The sequence below is a fragment of the Callospermophilus lateralis genome, chromosome 11, assembly GCF_048772815.1.
Source record: "Callospermophilus lateralis isolate mCalLat2 chromosome 11, mCalLat2.hap1, whole genome shotgun sequence".
In the NCBI taxonomy this organism is placed as follows: Eukaryota; Metazoa; Chordata; class Mammalia; order Rodentia; family Sciuridae; genus Callospermophilus; species Callospermophilus lateralis.
In genome coordinates this window covers 87,442,919-87,460,521 of record NC_135315.1, presented here as the reverse complement: position 1 = coordinate 87,460,521, position 17,603 = coordinate 87,442,919, and the positions used below count along the sequence as shown (strand labels likewise).

The 17,603-nt window shown below is 46.0% G+C and overlaps 1 long non-coding RNA gene across 1 annotated transcript; it reads right to left on the bottom strand.

Moving 5' to 3' along the window:
• Positions 1 to 2,021: 2,021 nt before the first annotated feature.
• On the bottom strand, positions 2,022 to 11,149 carry LOC143409472 (uncharacterized). The gene is made up of 4 exons (XR_013092662.1): positions 11,126 to 11,149; positions 5,222 to 5,277; positions 2,471 to 2,561; positions 2,022 to 2,052 (listed from the first exon to the last, which is right to left on the bottom strand). It is a non-coding gene; the product is annotated as an uncharacterized LOC143409472 (long non-coding RNA).
• Between the last annotated feature and the right edge of the window lie 6,454 nt (positions 11,150 to 17,603).

Genomic DNA, 17,603 nt, shown 5'->3' with positions numbered 1-17,603 from the left:
TAGAAGGGAAGAACAAAATATCAAAAGATGTAGGAAAGATCATTGGTGCAGAAAAAGGAGATTCAGAGGCAGAGTAGAAATGGGAATGGTAAGGCAATGAAGAAGGAAAGAGAGAGCGAGAGAGGAGAGAGAGAGAGGGAGAATTTTAATATTTATTTTTTAGTTATCGGCGGACACAACATCTTTGTTTGTATGTGGTGCTGAGAATCGAACCCAGGCCGCACGCATGCCAGGCGAGCGCACCACCACTTGAGCCACATCCCCAGCCCAAGAAGGAATTCTTTAAAATTCATGTTATTTGCATATATAAGTATACCACGGGAGACTGCACCTTTATGTATAAGTAAAAAGAAACAATCAAATATAAATAAATAGACAAGTGAAAGGAAGTCCAGGAGTATAGAATGAGGAGAATGGAGAAAGAAGAGTAGGCCAAGAGAGAAAAGAGAGAATCATGAACTCAAGTGGAATTCCATGCATGTATGATTTTGTTGGGATAAACTAAACTACTATGTCAAACTATAAACTCTAATAAAAATAATGTTGAAAATGTATCCTCACTTGTAATGACAATCCTGGTAACATAATGCTAAGCTACTTTCCAAAATTGTTTTGACTCTCATTTTGCTTTAATTGCTACTTAAAGTTATTTATAATTTTAGGCAAAATTAAATTAGAATTTTTGTGTATCAAGATTCATGCTGATTTACACAGATTATGTTTATCATCATGAAAGACACTAAAGCATCTACATTTTTAAGAAACAAGGCTGAAGAGTAATACATAGTACAGCCTGCAACATCAATGAGTTATCTACTTCTAGCAATAATATATCCACTTCTAGCAATAAGTAACCTAATCAGCCTTTCAAAAATTCCAATAGGAACATGATTAGCTCGGTCGTCACAAAGCCGTCTTTGTGCTCTAGAGACTGGGCTTGCCTGTGGCACGTGAAGGTACACTGGGAACAAGCGCCCACGTCTTGCCTAGGTCACTCCTTCAGTTACAGTCTTGGGGCGGTGGCCTTGGTCACCAGCCCCCCAGGCATCACTCCTCATACTGTGTGCAGCAAACAAAGTCAGGCCCTGTGCAGATGGGGATGAGCGAACTTTGAGAAAAACAATCAGCCAGACTGTCCCTAGGAGCTGGCCTGCCCATCCAGCAGAGTCCTTGGAATGGGAAAGCCATGGGAACCCACAGGGTGAGTGTCAGGGAGCCTCGGTCAGGTCCAGCAACCTGAGAAGCACCAAGCAAAATTCCCAGAATGGGGACCCGGTCCTGAGGCTTCCAGTGCTGGCTTCCAGGGCTTTTGAAGCAATAGGATAGATCCCTCGGAAGAGGTCAGGCTAAGATGAGAACATACCAAGTGCAGACCAAGAAGCTGGCAGTCCGTAACTAGGCACTGCCTGCTGCCAGGCCTCTCAGCAGATATGGGAGCCGGCAGTGACCACCAGGGAAAGGACTGAAGGGCCAAGAACTGGGGCTGCTGTTTTCATCTCATCCCCTGGTCAAAGGTGATTGCTTAGGAAGGAAAAGGAGGAAATGTGAAGTGCTGACTACAGAGTGTCACTGCAAGGTGCTTAATTAGAGGAAACAATGCCTAGCTGCCCGTGAGGACCCAGGGTGCTAAGAAACACTGGGGTGACATGCAGAGAACCACAAAAGCTCAAAAAAAAGGCAGGAAGATGAGTAAAACTGGTCTGCATGTGTGTGTGCACCTGGGTGCGCACAGGTATGAGTTTCTAGGAGCACAGCACATGAGGTTAGGCAAGTCTTTCATGACCTTCGTTTCAATTTTCTTTCTTTTTTTTCTTTTTTCTTTTATTTATTACTTAAGAGTAATTTTTCAAAGTCTCTGGACTCTCTGCCTTCTACCCTGGAGAAGCAAGTCTGTGATAACTGGGGGTTATGGAGCCATCCACACACTCACCCCTGCACACGTGAGGGTCCTTGTCCGATTGTGAACCTTGTTGTGAATGTACATGGTGGTTCCATCCTGGGCCACAGCGTTGACTTTGACAGTCATGGAAAAGCTCGTCTGAATAGAAGTTTCTACAAAAGAAAGAAGTTCAGTGTCACAGACCACCTTGGGCAGTACCACCCACTGACAAAGGTGCCTTCAGGGCTCTGCTGTGGCCTTGAGCCAAGCACACATGAGAGCCCCAGAGAGCACTGAGGCCACGCTACCCTCTGCCGCCTTGAAACCTCGTATTGCCAGGCAGAGGACAGCCTGTCCACTGGAATCTACTCGCCCAAGACCAAGCGGCCTGTGTCAAAACCTACACCAGATCATCAACCACTCCATTTAATATTTAAGGGGCTTCCAACTTGTTCCTATTGTGAATAATAATGAATATCCCTGTAAACCTATTACCCTTATATACCTATCTTTTAGCACACATCCAAGTTTTTAAAAATCCCACAATCTCTTAAATATGAGATTTGGTACCTGAAATGGCAGGTTGCATACCTTCTGAATGATCCAACTCAACAACACATGTCAGCCACAGTTGCTGATTATATGTAGATAGTGGATTCGAACGTATTTGAATTGGCTTTAGCTAAAGCAAAAAAATGAAAGAAATTAAGTAATCCATGTGACCTCCTCATTGAGTCTATCAACTCTCTTAATACACCGTTCACATTTGCCCTAAAAGGCTTGAGCAGTAGTTCTGAAACAGAAATACAGAGTTTTTCTCCTTTAGACAACCTGGTGAAAAGATGCCTTCCAGAACAAGAAAGGACACTTTCCAGCTGCAACCCACCTTCGTCTCTTCAAAATCTCTTAGGAGGCAGTTTCCACCACCTTGAGCCTTGGCGGGTGCACCTGCTGAATACCAAGGAGGCACCAGTGTGGAGAAGAAGTTCCACTTCAGGATGAGGAGACAGAGAGTAAGAAAGGACACCAGAGAACTATTCTACACTGACAAGATATGTATCTTGGTGGTTATCTCTTTGGAGTCAGCAGGCCAAATATAGCACTGTTGATATCAACTGTTTTCAGCTTTACTGAAGTCTAACTGTCCCTGGAGAGGAAAACCAGAGAACACTATGCTGCCAGCGATTTTTCCACAATGTCTTTTGAAGAACATAATGCTGGTATCTAACAGCCAGGTGCCACCTATGATCCCAAAGAAAAGCATCATTTGGGGCTGAGGTTGTGGCTCAGTGGTAGAGTGTTTGCCTTGCATGTGTGAGGCACTGGGTTCAATCCTCAGCACCACAAAAAATATAAATAAACAAACAAATTAAAAGAAAAGCATCACTTGAAGGCACCACCCTTACTGGTCAATGTGTGGTTCATATCTTAATGCTTCTGTCAGGGTCCAAGAGAAGCTCTCTGGAACCAAAGCCGTCCCTGAAAGCCACCAGAAATTATATCTATCGGAGGAAGAGATACTGTCTTTCTTATACCTCCCACCCTGTTATGGTTTCGATGTGAGGTGTCCCCCAAAAGCTCACATGTAAGACAATGGAAGAGAGTTTGGAGAAGAAATGATTGGGTTATAGCCTGAACCTAACCAGTGAATTAATCCCAGTGGTTCATTGGGAGCATGGCTATGGGTATATATTTTGTAGCTGGAGCAAAGAGTCTTTCTCTGCTTCCTGTTCACCATGTGAGCCGTTTCCCTCTGCCACACTCTTCTGCCATGATGCTCTACCTCAACTTGAGCCCCAAGGAATGGAGCCTGCTGTCTATGGATTGAGACTTCTGAAACTGTAAGCCCTCAAACTTTTCCTCCTTTACAATTGTTTTGGTCAGGTCTTTTAGCAGTGGAAAGCTGACCCAGGCACTAAACCCAGGCATACTCTAACACAGAGCCATAGCCTCAGCCCTTTTTATTTTTCAGGACAGAGTCTCACTAAGTCACTGAGAATGGCCTTGAACTTGTGTTCCTTCTGCTTCAGCCTCCCCAGGGATTACAGGTGTATACCACCGTACCCAGCAAGGTCCTATCTTTCTGAAGTGAGGATGGTCTCTGGGAAGCAAGTCAGTCAGTCAGTCTGATAGAATGACTGCTATTTTCTGTATCAAAGAGAGACTGACACCCTGACAGACAGCAATTAAAAAGACCAACTACTGACAGGTGTGGTGGTGCACACCTGTAATCCCAGCAGCTCGGGAGGCTGAGGCAGGAGGATAACAAGCTTAAAGCCAGCCTCAGCAATTTAACAAGGCCCTAAGAAACTTAATTAGAACCTGTCTTAAAGTTTAAAAAAAATAAAATAAATAAAAAGGGCTGAGGATGTGCCTCAGTGGTCAAGTGTCCCTAGGTTCAATCCCTAGTACAGAAAAAAGGAAAAGAAAAAAAAAAGACCAACTACTGTCAGTAATCTCCTTGGGAACACCTCTCCACATTAAACTACTGGCTCCAGAGTTAAATAAAGGAAAGTAAAGAAAATGCAAAGATAGGCTAAACAGCACAACAAAAAGAACTAAGAGGTCTAAGTTTTGAGACATTTATCTTTTTTTTGCATTTTTTGAAATGTAGTTTTTGAAACCTTGTAAAGGTAAAGCTACAGGGAGGTGAGAGAATGGGAAGCAGGGATCTGGGACGAAACAATGAGATTTAAACTGTCCATGTTACGGTGCCGTAAAAGCACAGGACAACTGGGCCCCATTCATGGATAAGGGTTAGGGTTGACAGCAGAATAAAAGCTTTAGCTGTCTGGGCTTTTACAAGTTGATATTTATTAAAGTAAATCAAAATTCTCCAAATGAGAGAACCTCTGTTTTCCTCTAAAGATGGAGAAGAATCAAGCCTTGTTTAAGGGTCTGGGGGACTCATTTAAGCCGAGTTCAAGCAAAGCATACCAAACAAGCAATGCAGAGGCTGTTCCAGCTAGAAACCTGTTGCAGAACAAGCCCAACCTGGACACCTAAGAAGAAAGGGTCAGCTACCTAAGCAGTCGCTGTTAACACATTCAAATAGGACTTACAGATGCAAGGAATTGGGAGGAGTTAACCCCCTTTGGAAATAAACTGCTGCTGCCAAGTAATACCACCACACTTCCTAAGCACTGAGGTGTTTCCTGTAGCAGAAAAGGTGATTCTGAAAGACAAGAGCCCCAAGCCGGCAGCTCAGTGAGAGACACTGCTGCCTGAGAAGCAGCTGCAGGTCAAGGGTATCTGTCTTCAGGACTCTCTAAGGAGAACCAAATTCCTCAGTGCCCCAGAAATTCATAATGTTCCAACAGCTGCCTCTTAACCCAGGCTTACCTTTTTGCTGTTATTTAGTGAAAAATTCGCTGCAGAAGTCTGGATTACTTTGGGTCCTGAAGCATAACAAAAAAGAGGGGAAAAGTGGGTTATATCTATATTGTTAATTTATTATTTTTTTCTGAATGCTAAGACTCATACATTATGCAGAGGCATCTTATTTCCCTGCCCTTTTTTTTTTGAGAGATTTTGTATTCATGGGTAAAACAAGAACACACAGAACAGCCACTCTGCTGAGCACCCAAGGTTGCCTGACCACACTCAGTATGTGGGACTCCATGGGATCCCCTCCAGTGCTCCAGTGAGCACACAATAGGGGGAGGAGAGAAGTTCACTAGATTAGACAAAGGGGGATGAAGGAGGGGGAATAGGAAAGACAACAGAATGAACCCAACACAGCTTTCCTATGTTCATAAATGAATACACGACCACATTATGTACAACCCCCAAAATGGGAAATGATACTCCATAATATGTATAATATGTCAACATACACTCTACTGTCACGTATGCCTAAAAAGAATAAAAAATAGAAAAAAATATTACTTGAGATTAAAAAAATTTACCACATAATCACTACATATTTTGGAAAGCATAAGGATTTCTTCCAAAAGACTAAGGCACTTTTATGTTTATCCAATTAGTCCAATCTTTCAGAAATATTAAGCAGGGGATATAGTAAGACAAATATATACTAATATAAGCATAAAAGAACACAACATAAAATTTACCATTTTAACCATTTTTAAGTGTATTTCAGCAGTATTAAGTACATTTGTATTGAGCACCCATCATCACCCCATCTTCATACCTATCTTGTAAAACTGAAATTCTGTCCCCCATTAAACAGTAACTCCCCATTCCACTTTCTGACTTCTCCAAATCCATGTAAGTAGAACTTATTTGGCACATCATATAAGTAGTCATTTTGACTGACTTATTTCACTTGATGTCCTGAAGATTCACCCATGTTACTGCAATTATCTAAATTTTCTTACTTTTTTAAGGTTGATTAATATTCCATTGTAGTATATATCATATTTTGCTTATCTATTCATCTGTCAATGAACACTTAAATTGATTGCACAATTTTAGTATCATAAATAATTGACCATTAGTATACAAATATCTCAAGGTCTTGCCTTCACATTTTTCCCCCCATACTGGGAACTGAATCCAGAGCCTCAGACATGTTAAGCAAGTGCTCTATCACAAAGTTACATCCCTAGCCCTTTTATTTTTTTATTTTTATTTTTTAAATTTTATATAATTTATTTTTATTTGTTTTAATTAGTTACAGTGACAGTACAATGACCTTGACATGTCATACATTTGAATCAGATGGGGTATCTCATTTTTCTGAGTATACAGGTAACCTAGCCCTTTTAAAATTATTATTATTTTATTTTGAGTTAGGGTCTTGCTAAATTGCCCAAGCTGGCCTAAAGTTTATAATCCTTCTGCCTCCATCTCTCAAGTAGCTGGGATTATAGCCAGGCTCCACCACGCCTGGCCAGTTCTTTTGAATACATACCCAGAAGTAGAATTAATGGGTCATTTGGTACTATTTGTATGGAATATTCTTTTCCACCTTTTCACTTCAACCTGTGTCTCTGGATCTAAAATGCCTCTCCTGTAGACAAAATATCATCTGGATCATGTTGGTTTTTGTTTTTGTTTTGTTTTGTTGTAGATGGACAGAATGCTTTTATTTTGTTTATCTTTATGTAGTGTTGAGGGTTGAACCCAGTGCCTCATGCATGTTAGGCTAGTGCTCTGCAGCTGAGCTACAGCCCCAGCCCTGGGTCATGTTTTTTAAATTCCACTCTGCCTAAATCTTTGGTTTTTTAATCTTTACACACACACACACACACACACACACACACACACACACACACTCTCTCTCACAAAATAATATATAATACATTATATATATATATATATATATATATATATATATATATATATATATATATATACACACACACACACACACATAAACTATATAAAATAAAAAGACATATGTCTTTTCGTTGCAGATGGGACACAATACATTTATTTAATTTATGTATTTTCACGTGGTACTAAGGATCAAACCTGGTGCCTCATGCATGCTACGCAAGCGCTCTACTACTGAGTCACAACCCCAGCCCTAAGACTGACTTTTGATTAGACAGTTTAATCCATTTCTGTCACTTTGTTTTCTGTATGCCTTGGGTTTCTATGCATTCATATTCTATGTCTCATAGCTTTTTGTCCCATATTTAATATTCAAAAGTTGTAACATTCTAATTTGTATTTATACCAGCTTGACATTAATAATATACAAAAACTCTGCTCCTTTTAATAACTCTGTCCCTACCTCTTTAATGATTGATGTCTCAACTATGACAATTGTTTTCATATATATATTATTTATTTCCAAAACAAAAATATTTTTAATATATTAGTCCCTTAAGTCATGTAGAAAACAGAACAGTTACAGATAAAAATTTTAATAATACTAGCTTTTATGCTAATAATTGGTTTTGTATTTGTCTTAGATCATCAGAAAACAAAAAGTGTAATCATACTATATTGTCAGAGTAACACGAGCTTTTATCACCACCCCTGGAACTGCCTTTACTGCCATCCTGCGGCTTCAAGTCCCTGCCTAGTGCCCTTTCATTTCAACCTGCCATCCTCCCTGGAGCAGTTCTTACAGGGCAGTTCGAGTGGAACAACTCCCGCATCTTCTGTTTATCTGAGAAAGTCTTCATTTCTTCCTCACTTTTAAAGAACAGTTGCCAGATACAGGATTCTTCATTGATAGCTCTTTTAGCACATTGAACATTTCAGCTCAGTGCCTTGTGGCCTCAAACAGACTTTGGTTCCGTCTCTGCTAACAACCTTACCAAGGATCTCTCGAAGGCGATGAGTCCCTCTGGGGCTGCTTTCAAGATTCCTCCTGTTTTTAACTTCCTATGATTTGATTTCAAAGTGTCTTGGTGTGGTGTCTTTGAGTTCAGCCCATTTTGGAAGTTTTCAGACATTGTTTCTTCAAATATTCTCTCTGCCCCCTTTCTCTCCCTCTTCTCCTTCAGAGATCCCATGACATGTACGTTGGTTCACTTGATGGTGTCCCATGTGCTCACTGACCTTTAATCACTTTTCTTTCTTTTCCTCAGGCTCAAAAATTTCCATTGCCCTATCTTCAATTTGCTGGTTCTTTCCTCTACCTATTTAAATCTTCCCTTTAATTCTTCTAGTAAATTTTTCACTTATTCATTACTGTACTTTTCAGCTCTAAAATTTCTTTTTGGCTTCTCTTTAGATTGTCTAGATCTTTATTGATATTTCCATTTTATGCATATGCTGTTTCCTGGATTTCTCCACATCTTCATTTGGTTCTTTCAGCATCTTTAAGAAGTTGTCTTGATTTTTGTCTAGGAGATCAGCATATGGCCTTAGTGACGGATTTTTTGTGTTTTCTTTTGTTTGTTTCAAGGAGTCAATACTTTTTTATACATAATGATTTTCTGTTGAAAACTGGACACTTAAATAACAAGTTACCCCTGAAAATTAGACTCTCCCCCTTTCCTAGAGTTTTCTGGTTTTGTTGATATGGCTATTGTTGACTGTCTCTGTGCTAAGGATCAGTCTGAAGTATAAACTTAGGGTCTTCTGGGGTCTTTTCTGAGTCTGTGCCTTCCTTGGGCAGGTATGAGGACTTCTCAATTTCCCTATATATATAGTTGTTTTTGAATCTCCTGGCTTTCAATATCTGGCTCCCAAAAGGAAGGGACTGAAATAACAATGGATGCCCATTTCATTGTATCTCTGTGATCAAAAGCAATAATCCAACAATTACAGCACAATCCCCAATATTAGGAGAACAGGGTCGTTTTGCCCATCTTGAGTCCCACAAGCTATACACAGGTTGTTCCAAGAACACATACACAGCTAACTGTTTTAGGACTTGGTGGGCAATGGGCCCCTATACAGTGCTAAGAGCTGCATTGACTGAAATTAGCCACAATTAATGGTTCCAATCCTACACTGTGAGTTGCAAGCCTTCAACTGGCACTCAAGCTTCAAAACAGGTACAGAGATTCTGCCACTGCAGTTGTCATCTAAACAGATTCCTTCCTATTCCACCACTTTCCCAAAATCCTCTCCAAAATTTTATTAGCCTTGTCATAATCCTCCAGAACTTTGGACTTCAAGGAAATAGTCAAAGGAGACACTGTGAAACTGATTTTAATGTAATTTAGAACTGGATTTGCTCTAAAACATATCATTCTGAGATGTGATGCCAGCTTCCTGGGGTGCCTCTGTGACCACCCCAGCCTGCTGCCAATAATCCTCCACTTCATTGCAGGCAATGCTGGTATGTATACCTCAACTAGCGCAGGGATATGTCTGGAATGTGCTGAGAAGCAAGACTCCCTGTAGGAAGGAGGCCCGTATTCAGAATCAGGCTTCTTTTAAATGGATTCACAGTCTGAGTGAACTCCTAACCAGGCAGTCTAGCTTCCAAGAAAGAATTAAGAAATGGCAATCAGAAAAACCTGGACTCTACTCTTTGCTAACTAGGCTGAGTCTCAATTTCCTTATTTGCAAAATGAGGGGACTAACCCAATGGTCCCTTAAGTACTCTTAACTCTAAAAAAAATAATAACCTTGACACATAAAGTAATTAGGAACAGAGTACTTATGATAGTTAATTTTATGTGTCAACTTCACTGGGCTACAGGGGGCCTAGATTCTTGACTAAACATTATTCCATTGTGTCTGTGAGGAATTCCTGGATGAGATTAATATTTGAATCAGTAGACTAAGTGAGCAGATTGCAGACCCCTTCCCTGCTGTGGGTGAGCCTCATGAAATCTACTGAAGGCCTAGTAGAACAATATGGCTTAAGGAGAATCAATCTCTCTCCCCCTCCCTCCCTCCCTCCGACTAGAACGAACACCACCAGCTCTCACCTGAGCATTAGAGCAGCAGCAGAACAGCCTTCCCAGCCCTCTCACCAACAGAATGTCAGTTTAGGTAGGAAAGGGGCTCTTGAGGCACAAGTGCCCCTGGGATAGGCCAAGCATCACTGTCATACTGCAGCGTTAGTGCTTTGGTGGAACCAAGGGCCACCAGAAACCACCCTCAAAGACAATGACAGTTTACTTAAAAGAAAATGAAGAGGTGCACTCTCCAATCACATCGGGGTCCTGCTGCCCATCCTTCAGGCAGACTGAAGACTCCAGGGTTTCTGGAAACCTTGTGAGAACCACGGAGAACTAGTCTGCTTCTGTGGTTCTGTTCTGTCTGTGGGAGAGGAGCCTGGCCTACCTAGAAGATTCCAAAGCACTTTCAAGGCCAAATTCCTGGTGTGGCTTTCCCCCCAAACACCTTGCAGCTGGGTGACTAAAGGCAAGGGTGAAGGCAGATCCCCACACTCCCACTTGAATACCATGAGGCTGCCAGCACCCTTCTTGGGGCCCTGCTGAGGGCTCAGGGTGTCACTAGAGCCCCTCCCTGCTCCCCGCACCGCCCCTGCTCTGTGCCATCAATCACACCCCACCCCCGTTCACTGCATCAGGACTTGTAGGTAGCCATCCCCCGGGGCAGCAGGTCTGGACTGCCAAGCACAGTGCCAACAGACTCCAGAAGTGTCTGTTGGCCACTAAAAGGTGCTGACAAAAGGCTGACCTGGAGGCCTGGCTGTAATAAAGGGCATGGCCAGGGTCACTCAGCTGCTCACTGCACCTCCCCCAGGAGAAGAGGTGCAGGAAGAGGCCTCTTCTGGCCTGTGGGCTCCGTCCACACTAGGCCTGGTGGGACGAAGGGGTGCAGCTGGGCAGGCTGAGAGGCAACACGCCAAGGCGGCCGTGAAGGCGAGATGATGGAACGATTAAACACTGAACTTACCTCTGATCCCAACGAAGACAGTCAGGCCAAAACAGAGGAAGACGACGACAAACACGAGCACAAAGTGGTGCTTGGAGAGCGTGTAGAGCCGCATGGGTGCCAACCTGCAGAGTAGAGCAGGGTGACCCACAGAGCCACAGGAGGACGGCTGCACAGCACACATGCCAGCCCCTGGCAGGCCCGAAAGGCCACACTGGCCTCATCCGCCCACCTCCCCCAACCCAGCCTTCACCTCACAAGGACACCTGTTCTGAAACCTGTGACCTTCCCTGACAAAGCAGTCCCAAAGACATCGAACCATCCTGCATGTCCCGGGTCAGCCCCTGCCACTCTGGCCTGCACAGGACAGGCTAAATCCAGCCCTTGTGGCAGAACGTGCTGTGGCTTCTGCTCCCACAAGGTCCCATGTCACCAGGTGGTGGGCTCAAACCTTCTTCACAAATCCCACCTCCAGCTGCCAGAGCAGAGCCCTAATGTGACCTTAAGGAGCCTGACTCACTCACTCATACATGTTCAACTCGAGCTGTCCCAGGTATCTCACAGACATTCCCCAAAAGAACGCCAGGGACCACAGCTCGTTTGCATCTGGCCTCCACAAATGCAGGGTCCCTCCTTTGAAGCCCCGTCCTAGTGAAGAGCAGCTGACTTTCATGGCTGAGTCTGCTTTTGACACAATTTACACCAATGTGGAAGCACACCTACAGTTCCCCACCCACTGTCCGAAGGAAACGCAGAGGGGCACAAATATTCCCCTGGAACTCCCCGCAAAGTCCTTTCAGATAGACAACAAGGTCTGAGGACTTCTGGTAACCCTGCCTCTGCAGAGCATTTGGCTCGGCCTTCATGGTGGCCAAGACGTCCCATGAACACAGCTGTCTGTGTTCCAATTCAACCTAACCTCACTTACAAAGAGATGGCAGGTGGACTTGGCTGGCCCGCCCCTGCCTGAACCCTCAAGAAGCACCACCAGGGATGAGCCCAGGCTGGCTCTTGCTTTTTTGTGTGTCCACAGTACTCATGCTTCCTGGCCTTGGGAGCCAGGAGCAATAGAGTGGACTTGACTCTCTCACGCCTGAGACAGGTGTGGCCAAGAATGAGGGAAAGGTCACGGACTCCTGTGAATAGAGGCATGCCACGAGTAACCCGCCTCCTCCCCACGTCGACTTCAGCTGCCAGGCAGGAGGCTGCTACTCTGCCATGCATCTCAGGGTGAAGGTGAGGCCTGGGAGCCACGGCCACTCTGACGTGGCCCTGCTGACTGCCTGGGGCATGTGTACTCTGCCCCATGGACTTTCAGGTCAGGGTCATGGGGTTGACTGAATGACAGACCCAGTGAAAATCCAGGTCCAAACTCTGACCCACACACAACCTGCCTGGCGCAGATGGAAGCTGGTGAAGGAGCCAGGTCCCTACTCGGAGAGTCTCGTGCATTACAGCTGGAAATGGTCTCCAGGACGGAGCCCAGTCCCTCTGATTTACAGAGCGGGAAATATTCTGGAGATGATAATTCTGCCCTTTGGCAGCACCTGCCACTCCCCTGGAGGGAGGCTCTGGAAAGTGTGACCAAGTTCAAACTTGACACCCATAGGAGAAGAAGCATCTCCTCTGTCCCTGCGTTACCAGGTGTGAAGCTATCCCTCAGGTTCCTCACTCGGGGTGCTGAATACATTTCTGTTTACATTGTGAAGAAGGGAAGATTTCTAGGCAATGCACAGGGCATTTTCACACAGAAAAAACTACACCAAGCTCAATGGACTGGATGGTGGGGAAATAAAACAGTTATTAGTACTGTACTGGTGTTTTGATAAATGCCAGATTATGAGATGTCGCCACCAGGAAGCTGCCACTCTCCTGTGAACATGAACTTGTTTGGAGAACTCATGCATAGCCATTCATGAGCTCCCCCATCATGCTCCCTTCAGGAGAACCATGCCCCACAGCAGCCCAACCCAGAGCAACACTGAGAGCTCCCCAAGCACAGGGTGGTGCTGAGGATCAAACCCAGTGCCTCATCAATAGTAGGCGAGCAATCTACCACTGAGCCACCAACTCAGCCCCAGCAGGAAGCATCTGCTGTATAATCTTCTCAAAGCACTTGACTCTCAAAACACCCTTGTGAAGTTGAGATCACAGGCTTCATTTTTTTCCCACATGGAAACTGATCACCTGTGGAATTCAGTCATCCCCCGAGGCCAGGGAGTTTGCCAAGGACTGAGCTGAGACTGGAACCCAGGATTCCAGTTCCCCAGCCTTTTCTACCTTCCCTTTCCTGGCAGGGAATACAGTGGCTGTATCTCATTTTGTGGAAATAACTGAGAGTCCTTTGATCACACAGCTGCAGTTCAGCAGATACGTAACTGATCCATACACAGCCATGCCAGCTACCAGAGGGGCCAGCCATCTTTTGAAAATGGGTCATTAGCAGCTGTTCCCTGTATCACCATGTTACAAGGAAACTGTCAAACACGTGAGGTTACTTCCCTGCAGCTCCAAGGGAAAAAAACGCTGGTGCCTTCTAGTCAAAAATGACCAAAGAGAAGTGGAGATGGTGAGAAGAGCAGGAGCAAACACTGTAGTAGCAAGTTCACCTTCCAGCAAGGCGGGGCAGGCGCTGCAACTGTCAGTTGTCTGGCCTAGAAACCCAAGAGCATTTCACCTAGTGTGTGAAGGAACACTCCATTGATACAAAGGCTCAATGGAGCATCTGAGGCTAGTTCAGTGACCTAAACACTCCCTCACTATGGAAGCCTTTGTGATCCAGCCAAACTGCTCTGTCTACACAAAATATTGTAAAGCACCCTGCGGTCCACTTGTTCTCGTGGCAGTGGGTAGAATTTGTTTCTGCCCTTTTCCAACCATGGCAAATTGGTCTTCAGGATCCAACTTAACTGATGAACAACAAAGACTTACATGCCTGCTTAGGACACACAGCCAAACTGCTCAGGTCACTTCCTTGACTTAAAACCCTAAAGTGGAATCAAGTCCTATTTCTAATGAAACACACAGTCATTGGCCTGCCTTTCTCTCTGACCATAATGCCCCACACTAGCTTGTCTTCTGTGGATTCCCTGAACAGACCATGGGTTTTCTTTGGGGGGGGGATGGGTTTTGTGTGTGTGTGTGTGTGTGTGTGTGTGTGTGTGTGTGGTGCTGGGGGTTGAATCCAGGCCCTTGCATATGCTAGGTGAGTGCTCTGCCACAGAGCCACATTCCAAGCCTCAGACCTTGTTTTTATTATGGCCACAGGGACTTTGCATTTCTCCCGCCTCCTCTGGAGCTTTTCCACCTCCTTATCTAGTGAGCTCCTCATTCTTCAGTTTTCATATCCATGTCACCTTCTCAAAGAGTATTTCCTGACCACTTGCCCTGAAGTGACACAGGTCACTCTATCATGGCTCCTTACTTACTATATTGCTGGCATTCATCATAACTCGGCCTCAGCTAATATTTGTAAGCCCCATGACAGCAGCTCATCTTGCTCACTGCTGTATCCCCCATTCCCTACAACAACAGCAGGAACGAAGGAGATGCTCAATTTTGATGAGTTGAATAAATGGATAAATGAATAAAGGTTAACCAGGGGTGCTGTGGCTTGTTCTTTCCTCCTATTTACCAGCTCATTTGACAAAGAAACATTTCCAGGAAAATAAAATGAAGCGAGGAGGAACCAGAGAGGAAGAAAACTGTGGGTGTTAGGAACTAGATATGTGTCCCCCAAAAGTTCATGTATGAGATAATTCAAGATTATTCAGAGGTGAGATGGATTACTGGGTGGTAAATGTAGATAGGCAGGATATGACCAGAGGAAATAACTCACTGGGGCGTGCCTTTGGGTTTACATTTGTCCCTGGTGAGCTCTCTCTGCTTCCTGCCGGCCATATTTTGAGCTGCTTGCCTCTAGCATGCCCTCTGCCCTGATGTTCTGCCTCACCTTGGGCCCAGAGTTGTGCAGTCATATGACCATGAACTGAACCTCTTAAACCATGAGCCAGATAAACTTTTCCTCCTTTAAGTTGTTTTTGTCAAGTCTTTTGGTCACAGTGATGCAAAATTGACTAAAAAAGTAGGAAAGGAGACTGGAAATAATCTTACTTCAGAAACATAATGTGACTACTTGGGAGGCTGAGACAATAGAATAGCAACTTCAAAGTCCGCCTGGACAACTTAGCAAGACCCTGTCTCAAAGGTGGAACTCCCCTAGGTTCAATCCCCAGTACTGGAAAAAAAGATTAAAAACAAACAAACAAACAAACAAAACCAACCTTGGAGCTGTGGTTGCAGCTCAGAGGTGGAGCTCTTGCCCAACATGTGTGAGGGACTGGGTTCAATCCTCAGCACCACATAAAAATAAATAATAAATAAAATAAATGTATTGTGTTCACCTACAACTTAGTTTTTTTTTAATAAATAAATAAATCTCTGTGGGCTCTTTTACCTGTCCGGTCTGCCAGGAGGCTGCATTAGAGATTGAGGGACTCATCTTTAAACTACAACATTTGATCTTGGCATTGTATTGTTTTAAAGAATGGGATTTTTCACTCAGCAATCATGACCACAACCATGATATATTGCTAATGAGCCCCCTGGGAAGCCAGAAGGCTTTTGAGAAGACCAGTAGGCTTTTGAGAAGATTTACTAAATATGCTACGTATTCTGAGCATGAATGGTGTAACTTCTATCACAGGGTAAGTAGAATAAAACTGACGACCATAAATTCAACGACAGCTGGCAGTACAATTGCCATTCTTGAACACAGAGGGAGTAAGCTGTTACTAGAATCCTTCCGGTTCATGCTTCCCACTAAAGGTGAGGACTCCTGAGGTGCGGAATTAGGTAACTTTCTCAGCTCCAGAGCTAGTAAGTAACAGAATCAATCTAGGTTGCACGCCACACGACTCCTGAGAGGGTCCTTTCCTGACACCTGGATACAGTAGGTAAAAGCAGGCCCTGGCAACGGACACCCTTCCCCACCAGAACAGCGCTGCACAGAGGGGAAGGGGCGGGTGCCCTGCGGCAGCACCTGCAGGCCCCACTGCTCCCGCCACCCAGGAGAGGACGACAGGAAAGAACGCAAACACGCCCAAGTCAACAGCTCCTGGGGCGTCTATACAACGCCTCCCCGCATCTTCACGGGCGGTGCCACCCAGTCGTGTGACACTGTATCCCCGACCTTTGGCAGCGCCCCAGCCTCAGAGATTCCACCCCAGGGCAGAGGCCAGGGCCCGCCCTCGCTCCCCAAGCTCCAGGAGAAGAGACAGACGCCCAAGGCCGGACTCCGCGAGGCCGGAGCGGCCGGTGCAGGGAGGGGAGGGAGAGCCACGAGGCAAAGGGAGGAGCCAAGCGGGGACCAAAGCCCAGGGTCCCTTTCTCCCGAGGCGAGCATCGGCTCTGGTCAACGGGGATGGGAAAGGGCCCTTGACCCTGCGGCCACGACCTGCGGGGGACCCTGCGGGCGCCCACGGTGGCCAGCGCCGGGTTCCCAGCCCCCTACGGGGCTCGGCGGCGGGGCGCAGGGGGCGCCGCAGGCCCGCAGAGGGTGGCGGCCTGGGCGCGCCTACCGGTAGTAGCGGTCATCTTTGAAGGGCGTGAGGTCCTCCTTCAGCTCGCGGTACGCCTCCTGCAGCCGCTTGCACAGGTGCTTGAGCTCGCTGCAGAGCCGAGGCTCCAAGGCAGGGTACTCGGCGTCCATGCCCGCGCCGGGCTTCGCAGGCCGCCACCCGCGCGCCCCGGCCCTAGTCGCCTCCCCGCGCCGCCGAGCCCTCTGCTCCGCCTTCCTCACCGCTCTCGGCTGCGGGCTCCCGGGACCCCGGCCGCCGGCGTGCTGGGCGGGACCCGGTCGCGGAGAGCAGGTGTGTGGCTGTGGGGAGGGGGCGTGGAGGAGGGCCCGGCGCGCGCAGGGCGCGGCCGCGAGCACGCAAGAGTGGGGCGGGGTCGCCGCCTCGCGGCCCGCCTCCCGGGGAGGGCGCGAGCTGGGCGTCCGAGACAAGGTCATCTGCTGCCCAGGACAAAATACGACGTGGGGCCCTCGCTGGTTGGTGTTACGAGGGAGGAAAGGGCAGAGCAAGGGGGCGGCAGTCGGGGGCGGGCCGGAGCCAGTTTTGCGGAGAACGCGGACGGGAGCCGCCCCCGCGCTCAGCACCACGGACAGCTCTCGCAGACGCCTGGCTGCCAGGGTTCCACTCCACCTGCTGCAAAAAACATCTTAAACTAAGTCCATGACAGCTGGGTCCTAATACATGTTCCTTTTTCTTTCTGTCTTTCTTTTAGGATAATGGAGTGTGTCCACGGAAGATGCCTCTTTCCACACATACTAGAGACATCAAAAAATGTCTGGACAAAGGAATTTCATTCTCTACAGGCTCAACACTAATGTTCCAAATAAAAACAAATTAACATGTCCTCATGGGATTACGCACCAAAGAGTGGTGAGATCGCTTGCAAATTTTTCTAATAATAAGCGGAGAAGTAGCTCTTTGAG